The sequence below is a fragment of the Triticum dicoccoides genome, chromosome 4B (assembly GCF_002162155.2).
Source record: "Triticum dicoccoides isolate Atlit2015 ecotype Zavitan chromosome 4B, WEW_v2.0, whole genome shotgun sequence".
NCBI classification, from domain to species: Eukaryota; Viridiplantae; Streptophyta; class Magnoliopsida; order Poales; family Poaceae; genus Triticum; species Triticum dicoccoides.
In genome coordinates, this window is record NC_041387.1 from 86,539,421 (window position 1) to 86,558,689 (window position 19,269).

Sequence of the window (19,269 nt, forward strand, 5' to 3'; positions counted from 1 at the left end):
AGCAAAGGAGGCAGCAGGGTCCGATTGGCTTCAGCTAGCAGCAGTAGCGAAGGAATCACTCAGGTTCAGTAACGTAGCTAGTGCAATAGCTCGGGTTCAGTTAGAGCCCAACGCCTCGCTCGGGTTCAGTTAGAGCCCAACGTCTCGCACCCATGTGCGTACGGTATGAGAGAAACGTGCATCGCTCGGCCCCCGACCACCCACCGTAATCGGGAACTCCCTGATATTTTCCTCGCCCTCGCTTCTACCACGGTTTTTTCCGTCATGGACGGCCCAAAGAATGTCATGCAACTGCGTCTCCAGCCCGCCCAGGACGAAAAGCCCATTTTCTGTCATGATTTTTTGTCATAGAAGTATGAGCCGACCACATCTATGATGATACCGGGTTTTGTCACAATTATCATCACAGAAGTGTCATAAGTATGACAGAAAAAAAATTGTTCGGCCCAAAATGTCACGGATGTGTCTTTTTTTGTAGTGCTTCTCGGATTGAATGTTTAGATATGAGAACACATGATATATGTCTTGCATATGAATACCCATGGTGACAATGGGGTATTATTTTGATTCACTTGATATATGTTATGGCACTCAACTTGCGGATTCCCGGGGTGACTTTGGGGTAATCTATGCATAGGGGTTGATGCATGTTTTTATTATCTTTTCTCCGATAGAAACTTTGGGGTCTCCTTGTAGTTCTTCGTGTGGATTGAGTATTATGAATCTGAAATTGTTTGATACATATCATATAATTAACTCATGGGTACTCGCGGTGACATTGGGGTATCTAGGTGACATTAGAGTTGGTTGATATGCATCATATGATGTTATTTTAGTACGAACTCTAGGATAGATTGATCAGAAAGAATAGCTTTGAGGTGGTTTCGTACCCTACAAACAATTTCTATCTTTTGTTCTCCCCTAATAGGAACTCAAGAGTGATTCTTTATTGCATTTTGAGGGATAATCATATGATCCAACTACGTTAGCATTGTTGAGAGATTGCACTAGTGAAAGTATGCACCCTAGGACTCATTTTCCATCATTGCAATACCATTTGTGCTCCATTTACTATTTACTACCTTGCTGTTTATTATTGTTCGCATTACAACAACTCATATCTACTATCCATACTACACTTTATCACCATCTCTTCACCGAACTAGTACACCTATACAATTTGCCATTGTATTGGGTGTGTTGGGGACACAAGAGATTTCTTGTATTTGATTGCAGGGTTGCTTGAGAGAGACTATCTTCACCCTACGCCTCCCACTAATTGATAAACCTTAGGTCATCCACTCGAGGGAAAATTGTTGTTGTCCTACAAAACTCTGCACTTGGAGGCCCAACACGTGTCTACAAGAACAAAGTTGCATAGTAGACATCAGTTGCCATGCTAAGCAAATTCATTTCCAAGTCTGCCGAGCGTGCCCTACCGTTCTTCAAAATTTTGAAGAAGGACCCCAGAAGCAAATGCAGCTTTGCAAGAATTGAAGGCCTACCTGTCCTCTATGCCCACCTTGGTTGCTCCCAAACCCCAGGAGCCATTGCTGTTGTACTTAGTGGCAACCAACCAAGTGGTCTGTGCAGCCTTGGTAGCACAGCGAGAAGTGGATGAGGCAGAGAGTGAGCAGAGACCGGTAGAGTCAGACAAGGATCAGGACAGCAGTGAGCATGGCAACAAGGGCAACCCCAAGGACATGGCGAGGAAGAAAGTGGTGCAACACTAGTGTACTTCATCAGCTCCTTGTTATAGGGGGTTAGATCGAGGTACTCTGGCATGCAAAAGTTGATTTTTGTCTCATCATGGCCTCAAGGAAACTGCGCCACTACTTCCAAGCCCATGAGACCACGGTTCTCACTTGTTTCCCGTTGCAACAAATACTCCAAAACCCTGAGGCTACCGGCAGAATAGTGGAGTGGGCTTTGGAGCTATCCAGCTTTGGTTTAAAGTTTGAAAGCACATCAACTATCTAGAGCAGGTCATTGGTAGAGTTTATTGCGTAATGGATGCCAACCCCTGATGAGGAAGTGATAGAGACAGTTATCCCCGGCAAGGAATCACCCCAAGAATGGATTATGTATTTTGATGGTGCTTTTTCCCTACAAGGTGCAGTGCTGGAGTGCTTCTTGTTGCCCCTCCGGGGAGCACTTGAAGTACATCGTGTGAATGCATTTTGCCCGGGAAGAAGCAACCAACAATATAGGAAAGTATGAAGGGCTCCTTGTCGGGCTCAGGATTGCAGCTGAATTGGGAATTAAGAAGCTGGTCATTCGAGGAGATTCACAGTTTGTGGTGAGACAAGTCAACAAGGATTACTAAAGTCCATTGATGGAGGCATACATCGAGGAAGTGAGGAGATTAGAGGAGCACTTTGACGGATTGCAAACAGAGCACATACCCCGTGCGGAAAACAGCATAGCTGATCATCTGTCAAAGTGTGCTGCGCAGAAGCTTCCTGTGGAACCAGGAACTTTTGTTCTCCATCTCACTCAGCCCTCCGTATCCTCGGCAACAATGGCCCGCAAAAGGAGAAAGTTGGACACCGGTAAGCCTCTCCCGGTAGAGCCGTTCGCTCCCGGCAGGGACCCTATCGGAAACAACTCCCCGCAGCCTACCAGACCACCCCCTCTAGCCGGGCCTATGGACCCCATGTTAGGCATGTGCTCGTGCAACTGAGTAGGTGATGTTATTCTCTATGGCTTGTCGATCATCGGGCAAGTCCGTCAAAGTCCATACTTTGTTTTCATACATGGATCCTATCTTGGATTTCATGGCTTCAAGCCATTTGTTGGAATCCGGGCCTGCCATCGCTTCTTCATAGTTCGAAGGTTCACCGTTGTCTAACAACATGATTTCCAAGGCAGGGTTGTCGTACCACTCTGGTGCCGAACGCGTCCTTGTGGACCTATGAAGTTCAGTAGTAACTTGATCCGAAGTTTCATGATCATCATCATTAACTTCCTCTCTAGTTGGTGCATGCACCAGAGAAACATCTTCTTGTGCTACGCTACTCTCCGGTTCAAGAGGGGGTACCTCATCAAGTTCTACTTTCCTCCCACTTACTTCTTTCGAGAGAAACTCTTTCTCCAGAAAGGATCCATTCTTGGAAACAAAGATCTTGCCTTCGTATATGAGGTAGAAGGTATACCCAATGGTTTCCTTAGGGTATCCTATGAAGATGCATTTTTCCGATTTGGGTTCGAGCTTTTCAGGTTGAAGTTTCTTGACATAACCATCACATCCCCAAACTTTCAGAAACGACAGCTTAGGTTTCTTCCCAAACCATAATGCATACGGTGTCATCTCAACGGATTTAGACGGTGCCCTATTTAAAGTGAATGCCGCAGTCTCTAAAGCATAACCTCGAAATGATAGCGGTAGATCGGTAAGACACATCATAGATCGCACCATATCCAATAGAGTGTGATTACGACATTCGGACACACCATTATGCCGAGGTGTTCCAGGTGGCGTGAGTTGTGAAACAATTCCACATTTCCTTAAGTGCGTGCCAAACTCGTGACTCAAATATTCTCCTCCACAATCTGATTGTAAGAACTTTATTTTCCTGTCATGTTGATTCTCTACCTCGCTTTGAAACTCCTTGAACTTTTCAAAGGTCTCAGACTTGTGTTTCATTAGGTAGACATACCCATATCTACTTAAGTCATCAGTGAGGGTGGCAACATAACGATAGCCACCGTTGAGACTTGTGTTTCAACGCTCATTGGACCGCATACATCAGTATGTATTATTCCAATAAGTTGGTTGCCTGCTCCATTGTTTCGGAGAACGAAGTCTTGGTCATTTTACCCATGAGGCATGGTTCGCACGTGTCAAATGATTCATAATCAAGAGACTCCAAAAGTCCAGCTACATGGAGTTTCTTCATGCGTTTGACACCAATGTGACCAAGGCGGCAGTGCCACAAGTATGTGGGACTATCATTATCAACCTTACATCTTTTGGCTTTCACACTATGAATATGTGTAACATCATGTTCGAGATTCAATAAAAATAAACCATTGACCAGCGGGGCATGACCATAAAACATATCTCTCATATAAATAGAACAACCATTATTCTCGGATTTAAATGAGTAGCCATCTCGCATTAAATGAGATCTGGATACAATGTTCATGCTCAAAGCTGGTACTAAATAACAATTATCGAGGTTTAAAACTAATCCCGAAGGTAGATGTAGAGGTAGCGTGCCAACGACAATCACATCGACCTTGGAACCATTCCCGACGCGTGATGTCTACTACACAATCTTCTCCTCATAGACGTTGTTGGGCCTCCAAGTGCAGAGGTTTGTAGGACAGTAGCAAATTTCCCACAAGTGGATGACCTAAGGTTTATCAATCCGTGGGAGGCGTAGGATGAAGATGGTCTCTCTCAAGCAACCCTGCAACCAAATAACAAAGAGTCTCTTGTGTCCCCAACACACCCAATACAATGGTAAATTGTATAGGTGCACTAGTTCGGCGAAGATATGGTGACACAAGTGCAATATGGATGGTAGATATAGGTTTTTGTAATCTGAAAATATAAAAACAGCAAGGTAACTAATGATAAAAGTGAGCGTAGACGGTATTGCAATGGTAGGAAACAAGGCCTAAGGTTCATACTTTCAATAGTGCAACTTCTCTCAACAATAATAACATAACTGGATCATATAAATATCCCTCAACATGCAACAAAGAGTCACTCCAAAGTCACTAATAGTGGAGAACAAACGAAGAGATTATTGTAGGGTACGAAACCACCTCGAAGTTATTCTTTCTGATCGATCTATTCAAGAGTCCGTAGTAAAATAACACGAACCTATTCTTTCCGTTCGATCTATCATAGAGTTCGTACTAGAATAACACCTTAAGACAAAATCAACCAAAACCATGATGTCACCTACATACTCCAATGTCACCTCAAGTATCCGTGGGTATGATTATACGACATGCATCACACAATCTCAGATTCATCTATTCAACCAACACAAAGTACTTCAAAGGGTGCCCCAAAGTTTCTACCGAAGAGTCGAGACGAAAACGTGTGCCAACCCCTATGCATAAGTTCACAAGGTCACTGAACCCGCAAATTGATCACCAAAACATACATCAAGTAGATCACATGAATATCCCATTGTCACCATAGATAAGCACATGCAAGACATACATCAAGTGTTCTCAAATCCTTAAAGACTCAATCCGATAAGATAACTTCAAAGGGAAAACTCAATCCATTAAGAGAGAGTAGAGGGGGAGAAACGTCATAAGATCCAACTATAATAGCAAAGCTCGCGATACATCAAGATCGTGCCAAATCAAGAACACGAGAGAGAGAGAGAGAGAGAGAGAGAGAGAGAGAGAGATGAAACACATAGCTACTGGTACATACCCTCAGCCCGAGGGTGAACTACTCCCTCCTCATCATGGAGAGCGTCGGGATGATGAAGATGGCCACCGGTGATGGATCCCCCCTCCGGCAGGGTGCCGAAAAAGGGTCCCGATTGGTTTTTGGTGGCTACAGAGGCTTGCGGCGGCGGAACTCCTGATCTATTGTGCTCCCCGATGTTTTCAGGGTACATGAGTATATATAGGCGAAAGAAGTCGGTCAGGGGAGGCACAAGGGACCCACGAGGGTGGGGGCGCGCCCTAGACCCTCGTGGCCAGCTCGTTCTTTCCCTAACATCTACTCCAAGTCTCCTGGATTGCGTTTGTTCGAAAAGTAACTCTCCTGAAGGTTTCATGCCGTTTGGACTCCGTTTGATATTCCTTTTCTGCGAAACACTGAAATAGGAAAAAAAACAACTTGGACTGGGCCTTCGGTTAATAGGTTAGTCCCACAAATAATATAAAAGTGTATAATTAAGCACATTAAACATCCAAAACAGATAATATAATAGCATGAATACTTCATAAATTATAGATATGTTGGAGACATATCAACGCGCATCATAAATTTACCACCTCTACTTCTTATATGTGAAGTCATTACTCCCCGTGGGATAAGCATATGAAACATATATAATTTCAGATTTATGATATTCGAATCATTCAACCATTTACTCATAGGATATAAGTGAAGCACACGAGTAAATGACAAACTACTTCCAAAAAGATATAAGTGAAGATCAATGAGTAGTTAAATAATTATGTAGCTATGTGAAGACTCTTTCTCATTTAAGAATTTCAAATCTTGGGATATTATTCAAACAGCAAGCAAAACAAAATAAAATGACATTTCAAGGATAGAACAACTCATGTGAAGAAGCAAAAACTTAGGCTCAACCGATACTAACCGATAATTGTTGAAGAAGAAAGGTGGGATGCCTACCGGGGCATCCCCAAGGTTAGATGCTTGAGACTTATTGAAATATTATCTTGGGGTGCCTGGGCATCCCCAAGCTTGAACTTCTGCGTCTCCTTAATTCCTTTTATATCTCGGTTTCCCTAAATCTCAAAAACTTCATCCACACAAAACTCAACAAGAACTTGTGAGATAAGTTAGTATAAACCAATGCAAAAACCTTATCATTCTCTACTGAAGAAAATCACAAAAATTATTATTCAACATTACATACTAAATGTCTCTGCATATTTAATACTCCTATCTTCTAATAGAATCATTAAACAAGCAAACATATGCAAACAATGCAAACATAACAGCAATCTGCCAAAACAGTACAGTCTGTAAAGAATGCAAGATTCATCATACTTCCCTAACTCCAAAATTATGAGGAAAATACTAAACTGTAGAAGATTTATCAAAGCTCAATATGCAAAAAGTTTCAACAATTTATAATATTCTGACTTTTCTAGGGAATTTTTGCAACAACAGTAAACTTTCTGTTTTGAAACAGCAACATGTATACTTACAAAATAAGCATGGTAACGGCTATCCTTGACATTTTTATTGAAAATAAAGATGCAAAACATTATTCTAAATAACATCAAGCAAATACTAACAAAAGAAATTGACGCTCCAAGCAAAACACATATCATGTGGTGAATAAAAATATAGCTCCAAGTAAAGTTACCGATGAACGAAGACGAAAGAGGGGATACCTAAGCTTAGGCTCTTGGTTGTCCTTGAATATTACCTTGGTTTGCCTTGTGAATCCCCAAGCTTAGGCTCTTGCCACTCCTTATTCCATAGTCCATCAAATCTTTACCCAAAACTTGAAAACTTCAACCACACAAAACTCAACACAAAACTCGTAAGCTCCGTTAGTATAAGAGAATAAAACCACCACTTAGGTACTGTTGTGAACTCATTATAAATTCATATTGGTGTTAAACCTACTGTATTCAAACTTCTCTATGGTTCATACCCTCCGATACTACTCATAGATTCATCAAAATAAGTAAACAACACATAGAAAACGAAATCTGTCAAAAACAGAACAGTCTGTAGTAATCTGTATTATTCTAATACTTCTGTAACTCCAAAAATTCTGAAATAAATTGGTGGACCTGAGGAATTTGCCTATTAATTATATGCAAAAAGAATCAACCTAAAATCACTATCCAGTAAAAAATGGCAGCTAATATCGTGAGCACTTAAGTTTCTGTTTTTTACAGCAAGATCATAAAGACTTCACCCCAAGTCTTCCCAAAGGTTCTACTTGGCACGAACACTAATTATTACATAAAACCACATCTAACCAGAGGCTAGATGAATTATTTATTACTAAACAGGAGCAAAAGCAAAGTATAAAAATAAAATTGGGTTGCCTCCCAACAAGCGCTATCGTTTAACGCCCCTAGCTAGGCATGATGATTTAAATGATGCTCACATAAAAGATAAGAATTGAAACATAACGAGAGCATCATGAAGCATATGGCTAGCACATTTAAGCCTAACCCACTTCCTATGCATAGGTATTTTGTGAGCAAACAACTTATGGGAACAAGAATCAACTAGCATAGGAAGGTAAAACAAGCATAGCTTCAAGATTTTCAACACATAGAGAGAAAACTTGATATTATTGCAATATGCAGAAGCATATGACCCTCTCTCATAATAATTTTCAGTAGTATCATGAATGAATTTAACAATATAACCAGCACATAAAGCATTATTTTCATGATCTACTTGCATAGAAAATTTACTACTCTCCACATAAGCAAATTTCTTCTCATGAATAATAGTGGGAGCAAACTCAACAAAATAGTTATCATGTGAGGCATAATCCAATTGAAAACTAAAATCATGATGACAAGTTTCATGGTTATCATTATTCTTAATAGCATACAAGTCATCACAATAATCATCATATATAGCAACTTTGTTCTCATAATCAATTGGAACTTCTTCCGAAATAGTGGATTCATCACTAAATAAAGTCATGACCTCTCCAAATCCACTTTCATAATTATCACAATAATATTTAACATCCTCAAAAATAGTGGGATCATTACTTCCTAAAGTTGACACTCTTCCAAACCTACTTTCATCAATACAATCATCATAAATAGGAGGCATGCTTTCATCATAATAAATATTCTCATCACAACTTGGGGGACTAAACATATCATCTTCATCAAACATAGCATCCCCAAGCTTGTGGCTTTGCATATCATTAGCATCATGGGTTTTCAAAGAATTCATACGAACAACATTGCAATCATGCTCCTCATTCAAAGATTTAGTGACAAACATCTTATATACTTCTTCTTCTAGCACTTGAGCACAATTTTCCTTACCATCATTTTTACGAAAGATATTAAAAAGATGAAGCGTATGAGGCAAACTTAATTCCATTTTTTTATAGTTTTCTTTTATAGACTAAACTAGTGATAAAACAAGAAACAAAAAGATTCGATTGTAAGATCTAAAGATATACCTTCAAGCACTCACCTCCCCGGCAACGGCGCCAGAAAAGAGCTTGATGTCTACTACGCAACCTTCTCCTTGTAGACGTTGTTGGGCCTCCAAGTGCAGAGGTTTTTAGGACAGTAGCAAATTTCCCTCAAGTGGATGACCTAAGGTTTATCAATCCGTGGGAGGCATAGGATGAAGATGATCTCTCTCAAGCAACCCTACAACCAAATAACAAAGAGTCTCTTGTGTCCCCAACACACCCAATACAATGGTAAATTGTATAGGTGCATTAGTTCGGAGAAGAGATGGTGATACAAGTGCAATACGGATGGTAGATATAGGTTTTTGTAATCTGAAAATATAAAAACAGCAAGGTAACAAGTGGTAAAAGTGAGCGTAAACGGTATTGCAATGCTAGGAAACAAGGCCTAGGGTTCGTACTTTCACTAGTGCAAGTTCTCTCAACAATAATAACATAACTGGATCATATAAATATCCCTCAACATGCAACAAAGAGTCACTCCAAAGTCACTAATAGCGGAGAACAAATGATGAGATTATTGTAGGGTACGAAACCACCTCAAAGTTATTCTTTCTGACCGATCTATTCAAGAGTCCGTAGCAAAATAACATGAAGTTGTTCTTTCTATTCGATCTATCATAGAGTTCGTACTAGAATAACACCTTAAGACACAAATCAACCAAAACCCTAATGTCACCTAGATACTCCAATGTCACCTCAAGTATCCGTGGGTATGATTATACGATATGCATCACACAATCTCAGATTCATCTATTCAACCAACACAAAGTACTTCAAAGGGTGCCCCAAAGTTTCTACCAGAGAGTCGAGACGAAAACGTGTGCCAACCCCTATGCATAAGTTCACAAGGTCACTGAACCCACAAGTTGATCACTAAAACATACATCAAGTAGATCACATGAATATCCCATTGTCACCACAGATAAGCACATGCAAGATATACATCAAGTGTTCTCAAATCCTTAAAGACTCAATACGATAAGATAACTTCAAAGGGAAAACTCAATCCATTACAAGAGAGTAGAGGGGGGGAAACATCATAAGATCCAACTATAATAGCAAAGCTCGCGATACATCAAGATCGTTCCAAATCAAGAACACGAGAGAGAGAGAGAGAGAGAGATCAAACACATAGCTACTGGTACATACCCTCAGCCCGAGGATGAACTACTCCCTCCTCTTCATGGAGAGCGCCGGGATGATGAAGATGGCCACCGGTGATGGATCCCCCCTCCGGCAAGGTGCCGGAAAAGGGTCCTGATTGGTTTTTGGTGGCTACAGAGGCTTGCGGCGGCGGAACTCCCGATCTATTGTGCTCCCCGATGTTTTCAGGGTACGTGAGTATATATAGGCGAAAGAAGTCGGTTAGGGGATCCACGAGGGGCCTACGAGGGTGGGGGGCGCGCCCAGGGGGGTAGGGCGCGCCCTGGACCCTCGTTGCCACCTCGTTGCTTCCCTGACGTCTACTCCAAGTCTCCTGGATTGCGTTCGTTCCAAAAATAACTCTCCCGAAGGTTTCATTCCGTTTGGACTCCGTTTGGTATTCTTTTTCTGCGAAACACTGAAATAGGCAAAAAAATAGCAACTTGGATTGGGCCTTCGGTTAATAGGTTAGTCCCAAAAATAATATAAAAGTGTATAATAAAGCCCATTAAACATCCAAAACAGATAATATAATAGCATGAATACTTCATAAATTATAGATATGTTGGAGACATATCAACGCGCATCATCACCTCGTCCTTCGCCAGTCTCCGCTTATTCCGCAGCTCCTGTTTTGAGTTACAAATGTGAGCAACTGCACCGGTATCAAATACCCAGCCCAGGAGCTACTACGAGCGCTGGTAAGGTACACATCAATAACATGTATATCGTATATACCTTTGGTGTTGCCGACCTTCTTATCCGCTAAGTACTTGGGGCAGTTCCACTTCCAGTGACCATTTCCCTTGCAATAAAAGCACTTAGTCTCGGGCTTGGGTCCATTCTTTGTCTTCTTCTTCCCGGCAACTGACTTACCGGGTGCGACAACTCCCTTGCCGTCCTTCTTGAAGTTCTTCTTTCCCTTGCCTTTCTTGAAACTAGTGGTCTTATTCACCATCAACACTTGATGTTCCCTTTTAATTTCCACCTTTGTTGATTTTAGCATTGAATATAACTCAGGAACGGACTTCTCCATCCCTTGCATATTGTAGTTCATCACAAAGCTCTTGTAGCTAGGTGGAAGTGACTGGAGGATTTTGTCAATGATCGAGTCATCTGGAAGATTAATTCCCAGTTGAGACAAGCGGTTGTGCAACCCAGACATTTTGAGTATATGCTCGCTGACAGAACTATTTTCCTCCATCTTACAACTGTAGAACTTGTCGGAGACTTCATATCTCTCGACCCGGGCATGAGATTGGAAAACCATTTTCATCTCTTGGAACATCTCATATGATCTGTGTTGCTCAAACACTTTTGGAGCCCTGGTTCTAAGCTGTAAAGTATGCCGCACTAAACCAGGGAGTAATCATCACTACGCAACTGCCAGGCATTCATAACGTCTTGAGTTATTGGGAAAATGGGTGCGTCACCTAGAGATGCTTCAAGGACATAAGCTTTCTTGGCAGCTATGAGGATGATCCTCAAGTTACAGACCTAATTTGTATAGTTGCTACCATCGTCGTTCCGCTTGGTTTTCTCTAGGAACGCCTTGAAGTTGAGGGCAACATTAGCGTGGGCCATTGGATCTACAGGTTAGATTGCAAAGACAATTTTAGACTAAGTTCATGATAATTAAGTTCATCTAATAAAATTATTTAATGAACTCCCACTCAGATAGACATCCCTCTAGTCATCTAAGTGATACATGATCCGAATCGACTAGGCCGTGTCCGATCATCATGTGAGACGGACTAGTCATCAACGATGAACATCTCCATGTTGATCGCATCTACTATATGGCTCATGTTTGACCTTTTGGTCTCTCGTGTTCCGAGTTCATGTCTATACATGCTAGGTTCTTCAAGTCAACCTAAGTGTTTCGCATGTGTAAATCTGGTTTACACAACGTTAGGATCTATCACACCCGATCATCACATGGTGCTTCGAAACAACGAACTTTCACAATGGTGCACAGTTAGGGGGAACACATTTCTTGTAATTTTAGTGAGGGGTCATCTTATTTATGTTGTCATCGTTCTAAGCAAATAAGATGTAAACATGACAAACATCACATGCAAATCATAAAGTGACATGATATGGCCAATAGTATATTGCGCTTTTGATTTCCATCTTTGAGGCGCGGCATGATCACCATCGTCACCGCATGACACCATGATCTCCATAATCGTGTCTTCATGAAGTTGTCTCGCCAACTATTACTTCTACTACTATGGCTAACGGTTAGCAATAAACTAAAGTAATTACATGGCGCTTATATTGACTCGCAGGTCATACAATAAATTAAGACAACTCCTATGGCTCCTACCGGTTGTCATACTCATCGACATGCAAGTCGTGATTCCTATTACAAGAACATGATCAATCTCATACATCACATATATAATTAATCACATCCTTTTGGCCATATCACATCACATAGCATACCCTGCAAAAACAAGTTAGACGTCCTCTAATTGTTCTTGCATGTTTTACGTGGCTGTTATGAGTTTCTAGAAAAAATGTTTCTTACCTACGCAAAAGCCACAATGATGATATGCCGTTTGCTATTTAGCCTTCATAAGGACCATCTTCATCGAATCTGATCCGACTAAAGTGGGAGAGACAGACACCCGCTAGCCACCTTATGCAACAAGTGCATGTCAGTCGGTGGAACCTGTCTCACGTGAGGGTACGTGTAAGGTCGGTCTGGGCCGCTTCATCCCACAATGCCACCGAATCAAGATAAGACTAGCAACGGTAAGCAAATTGACCAAATCATCGCCTACAACTACTTGTGTTCTACTCGTGCATAGAATCTACGCATAGACTTGGCTCTGATACCACTGTTGGAGAACGTAGTAATAATTCAAAAAAAATCCTACATGTCACCAAGATCAATCTAGGAGATGCTAGCAACGAGAGAGGGGGAGTGCATCTTCATACCCTTGAAGATCGCTAAGTGGAAGCGTTTCAAGAACGCAGTTGATGGAGTCATACTCGCGGCGATTCAAATCACGGAAGATCCGATCCAAGCGCCGAACGGACGGCGCCTCCGCGTTCAACACACGTACAGCCCGGGGACGTCTCCTCCTTCTTGATCCAGCAAGGGGAGAGGAGAAGTTGAGGGAGAACTCCGGCAGCATGATGACATGGTGGTGGAGCTCGTGGTTCTCCAGCAGAGCTTCGCTACGCTCAACGGAGGAGGGGAAGGAGTTGGAGGGGGAGGGTTGTGCCAGGGGCAAGGGTGCAGCTCCCATGCGCCTCCCCACTATATATAGGGGTGGAGGGGGCTGGTTTCTTACCCTCCAAGCCCATTGGGGCATTGGCAAAGGTGGGAGGAAAGAAATCCCATCATTTCCCTTCCCCACCGATTGTTATCCCCCCTTTTTAGGGATCTTGATCTTATCCCTTCAGGATATGATCTTATTCCTTCTAAGGGGGGATCTTGGTGTGCCTTGACCAGGGGTGTGGGGCCTTGCACCCACTACCCACGTTCATGTGGGTCCCACTCCAGAACCTTCTAGAACCTTCCCGGTACAATACTGAAAAATCCCAAACATTTTCCGGTGGCCAAAATAGGACTTCCCATATATAAATCTTTACCTCCGGACCATTCTGGAACTCCTCGTGGTGTCTGGGATCTCATCTGAGACTTCAGACAACTTTCGGTAACCACATACAATTCCCATTACAACTCTAGCATCATCGAACCTTAAGTGTGTAGACCCTACGGGTTCCGGAACCATGCAGACATGAGCGAGATGCCTCTCCAGCCAATAACCAATAGCGAGATCTGGATACCCATATTGGCTCCCACATGTTCCACGATGATCTCATCGGATGAACCACGATGTCAGGGATTCAATCAATCCCTTATACAATTCCCTTTGTCCATCGGTATGTTACTTGCCCGAGATTCGATCGTCGGTATCCCTATACCTTGTTCAATCTCATTACTGGCAAGTCTATTTACTCGTTCCGTAACGCATGATCCTGTGGCTAACTCATTAGTCACATTGAGCTCATTATGATGATGCATTATCGAGTGGGCCCAGAGATACCTCTCCGTCATACGGAGTGACAAATCCCAGTCTCAATTTGTGCCAACCCAACAGACACTTTCAGAGATACCTGTAGTGCACCTTTATAGCCACCCAGTTATGTTGTGATGTTTGATACACCCAAAGCATTCCTATGGTATCCGGGAGTTGCACAATCTCATGGTCTAAGAAAATGATACTTGACATTAGAAAATCTCTAGCAAATGAACTACGCGATTTTGTGCTATGCTTAGGATTGGGTCTTGTCCATCACATCATTCTCCGAATGATGTGATTCCGCTATCAACGACATCCAATGTCCATGGTCAGGAAACCACAACCATCTATTGATCAACGGGTTAGTCAACTAGAGGCTCACTAGGGACATGTTGTGATCTATGTATTCACACATGTATTACGATTTCCGGTTAATACAATTATAGCATGAACAAGGAAATATAATAATAACCATTTTATTATTGCCTCTAGGGCATATTTCCAACACACATTTCCACCATCAATCCACCAAAAGCAGGAGTAGGGTTTTACACCTCGCGGCGGACTGAACCTGGGTAAACTGCCCATGTGATCTCTGCAGTGCTGCCTCATGTTGGTCTACTCTTTGTGCAACGCGACGTCCCCCTGCCAAACCAGCAAGGGGCCTCCTGGTCCTATAGGTGGTCGTGGTTTCCCGCTACATCATCTATATGTAACTATCCATTATGAAGGTAGCAACATAAACTAGTAACATATGCATGTTACTAGTCTATGTTACTCCCCACTTTGACCAGCCTAAGCGGGAGCCTCCCTCTGTCTGCTACTTTACACTACTCCTTGAACGTGTCTTCTGCACAGAATGGCATATATTAATTACTAATCGATGCGGCATATGTGTCCATTTGTTCGTATGCGCCATGTTGCGGGTAGTTTTATTTTGCGAAAACGATACAAATTTGTAATTAAAGTTCACTGGAAGTACACATAATCTCAAATGTAATAAAAATTACATCGAGATTTCAAGGCCATCGAACGACCACTATCGCCGTCAGAACGAGCCGCCGCCGCGCCACTGTCACCGCTCCGTGATGTCTACTACACAACCTTCTTCTTGTAGACGTTGTTGGGCCTGCAAGTGCATAGGTTTGTAGGACAATAGCAAATTTCCTCAAGTGGATGACCTAAGGTTTATCAATCCGTGGGAGGCGTAGGATGAAGATGGTCTCTCTCAAACAACCCTGCAACCAAATAACAAAGAGTGTCTTGTGTCCCCAATGCACCCAATACAATGGTAAATTGTATAGGTGCACTAGTTCGGCGAAGAGATGATGATACAAGTGCAATATGGATGGTAGATATAAGTATTTGTAATCTGAAATTATAAAAACAGCAAAGTAACTAATGATAAAAGTGAGCGTAAACGGTATTGCAATGGTAGGAAACAAGGCCTAAGGTTCATACTTTCACTAGTGCAAGTTCTCTCAACAATAATAACATAATTGGATCACATAAATATCCCTCAACATGCAACAAAGAGTCACTCCAAAGCCACTAATAGCGGAGAACAAATGAAGAGATTATGGTAGGGTACGAAACCACCTCAAAGTTATCCTTTTTGATCTACCTATTCAAGAGTCCATAGTAAAATAACACGAAGCTATTATTTCCGTTCAATCTATCATAGAGTTCATACTAGAATATCACCTTAAGACACAAATCAACCAAAACCCTAATGTCACCTAGATACTCCATTATCACCTCAAGTATCCGTGGGCATGATTATATGATATGCATCACACAATCTCAGATTCATCTATTCAACCAACACAAGGTACTTCAAAGAGTGCCCCAAAGTTTCTACCGGAGAGTCAAGACGAAAACGTGTGCCAACCCCTATGCATAGATTTCCAAGGTCACGGAACCCACAAGTTGATCACCAAAACATACATCAAGTAGATCACGCGAATATCCCATTGTCACCACAGATAAGCATGACAAGACATACATCAAGTGTTCTCAAATCCTTAAAGACTTGATCCGATAAGATAACTTCAAAGGCAAAACTCAATCCATTACAAGAGAGTAGAGGGGGAGAAACATCATAAGATCCAACTATAATAGCAAAGCTCGCGATACATCAAGATCGTGCCATAGAGAGAACACGAGAGAGAGAGATCAAACACATAGCTACTGGTACATACCCTCAGCCCCGAGGGTGAACTACTCCCTCCTCGTCATGGAGAGCGCTGGGATGATGAAGATGGCCACCGGTGATGGGTTCCCCCTCCGGCAAGGTGCCGGAACGGGCTCCCGAGAGGTTTTTGGTGGCTACAGAGGCTTTCGGCGGCGGAACTCGTGATCTATCTTCTTTGTCGATGTTTTTAGGGTATATGGGATTATATAGGTGAAAGAAGTTGGTCGGGGGGGTGCTCAAGGGGCCCAGGAGACAGGGGGCGCCCTCCTATCTCGTGGCCTCCTCTACGCTTCCCTGGCTTGCACTCCAAGTTCCCGGGAGATCTTCTGTTCCAAAAATAACTTTTCTGAAGGTTTCATTCCGTTTGGACTCCGTTTGATATTCCTTTTCTTCGAAATACTGAAATAGGCAAGAAAACAACAATATGGGTTGGGCCTCCGGTTAGTAGGTTAGTCCCAAAAATGATATAAAACTGTAAAGTAAAGCCCATAAACAACCAAAACAGGTAATATAATAGCATGGAACAATCAAAAATTATAGATACGTTGGAGACGTATCAAGCATCCCCAAGCTTAATTCCTACTTGTCCTCAAGTAGGTAAATGATAAAAACAGAATTTTTGATGTGGAATGCTACCTAGCATATTTCTCAATGTATTTTCTCTTTATTGTTGCATGAATGTTCAGATCCAAATGATTCAAAATAAAAGTTCATATTGACATAAGAAATAGTAATAATTCAAGCATACTAATAAAAGTAATCATGTCTTCTCAAAATAACATGGCTAAAGAAAGTTCATCCCTACAAAATCATATAGTTAGGTTGTGCTTCATTTTTGTCACACAAAAATGTTCCCAAATTCTACACCCCCGATGACAAGCCAAGCAATTGTTTCGTACTTAAATAATCTCAAACTTTTTCAACTTTCATGCAATACATGAGCGTGAGCCATGGATATAGCACTATGGGTGGAATAGAATAATGATGGGGATTGTGTGGAGAAGACAAAAAAGAGAGAAAGTCTCACATCGACGAGGATAATTAACGGGCTATGGAGATGCCCATCAATTGATGTCAACCTGAGGAGTAGGGATTGCCATGCAACAGATGCACTAGAGCTATAAATGAATGAAAGCTCAACAAAAGAAAACTAGTGGGTGTGCATCCAACTTTCTTGCTCACGAAGACCTAGGGCATTTGAGGAAGCCCATCATAGGAATATACAAGCCAAGTTCTATAATGAAAAATTCCCACTAGTGTATGGAAGTGACAACATATGAGACTTTCTATATGAAGAACATGGTGCTACTTTGAAGCACAAAATATGAGACTCGCTATATGAAGAACATGGTGCTACTTTGAAGCACAAGTGTGGAAAAGAGATAGTAACATTGCCCCCTTTTCTTTTTTTCTTTTTTTTCTTTTTCTTTTTTTCCTTTTTTTCCTTTGGCCTTCCTTTTTTTCTTTGGCCTTTCTTTTTTTTCTTTGGCCTTTTTTTTTCTTTGGCATTCCCCCTTTTTTTCTTTGGCCTTTCCCTTTTTTTTGCTTCGGGGACAATGCTCTAATGATGATCATCACACTTTTATTGATTACAACACATGAATTACAACTCGAAACTATAACAAGATATGACTCTATATGAATGCCTCCGGTGGTGTACCGGGATGGTGCAATGAATCAAGAGTGACATGTATGAAAAATTATGCATGGTGGCTTTGCCACAAATACGATGTCAACTACATGATCATGCAATGGCAATATGACAAAAGTAATGCGTGTCATAATGATAAACGGAACGGTGGAAAGTTGCATGGCAATATATCTCGGAATGGCTATGGAAATGCCATAAATAGGTAGGTATGGTGGCTGTTTTGAGGAAGATATAAGGAGGTTTATGTGTGATAGAGCGTATCATATCACGGGGTTTGGATGCACCGGCGAAGTTTGCACCAACTCTCAAGGTGAGAAAGGGCAATGCACGGTACCGAAGAGGCTAGCAATGATGGAAAGGTAAAAGTGTGTATAATCCATGGACTCAACATTAGTCAAAAGAACTCATATACTTATTGCAAAAATTTACAAGTCATCAAAAACCAAGCACTACGCGCATGCTCCTAGAGGGATAGATTGGTAGGAAAAGACCATCGCTCATCCCCGACCGCCACTCATAAGGATGCACAATCCAAGGACACTTCATGTTTCAAATTTGTTACACAACTTTAACCATACGTGCATGCTACGGGACTTGCTAACTTCAACACAAGTATTCTTTACATTCATAATCACCCAACTAGCATGACTTTAATATCACTACCTCCATATCTCAAAACAATTATCAAGTATCAAATTGATCATAGCATCCAATTCACTTCCTATGATAGTTTTTATTATACCCAACTTGGATGCCTACCATTCTAGGAACAATTTTATAACCATAGCAAATACCATGTTGTTCTAAGAGACTCTCAAAATAATATAAGTGAAGCATGAGAGATTAACAATTTCTTCAAAATTAATCCACCATCGTGCTCTAAAAGATATAAGTGAAGCACTAGAGCAAACGACAAACTACTCCGAAAGATATAAGTGAAGATCAATGAGTAGTCAAATAATTGTGCAACTATGTGAAGACTCTCTAACATTTAAGAATTTCAGATTTTGGTATTTTATTCAAACAGAAAGCAAAACAAAATAAAATGACGCTCCAAGCAAAACACATATCATGTGGTGAATAAAAATATAGCTCCAAGTAAAGTTACTGATGAACAAAGACGAAAGAGGGGATGCCATCCGGGGCATACCCAAGCTTAGGATCTTGGTTGTCCTTTAATATTACCTTGGTGTGCTGTGGGCATCCCCAAGCTTAGGCTCTTGCCACTCCTTATTCCATAGTCTATCGAATCTTTACCCAAAACTTGAAAACTTCAACCACACAAAACTCAACACAAAACTCGTAAGCTCCGTTAGTATAAGAGAATAAAACCACCACTTAGGTACTGTTGTGAACTCATTATAA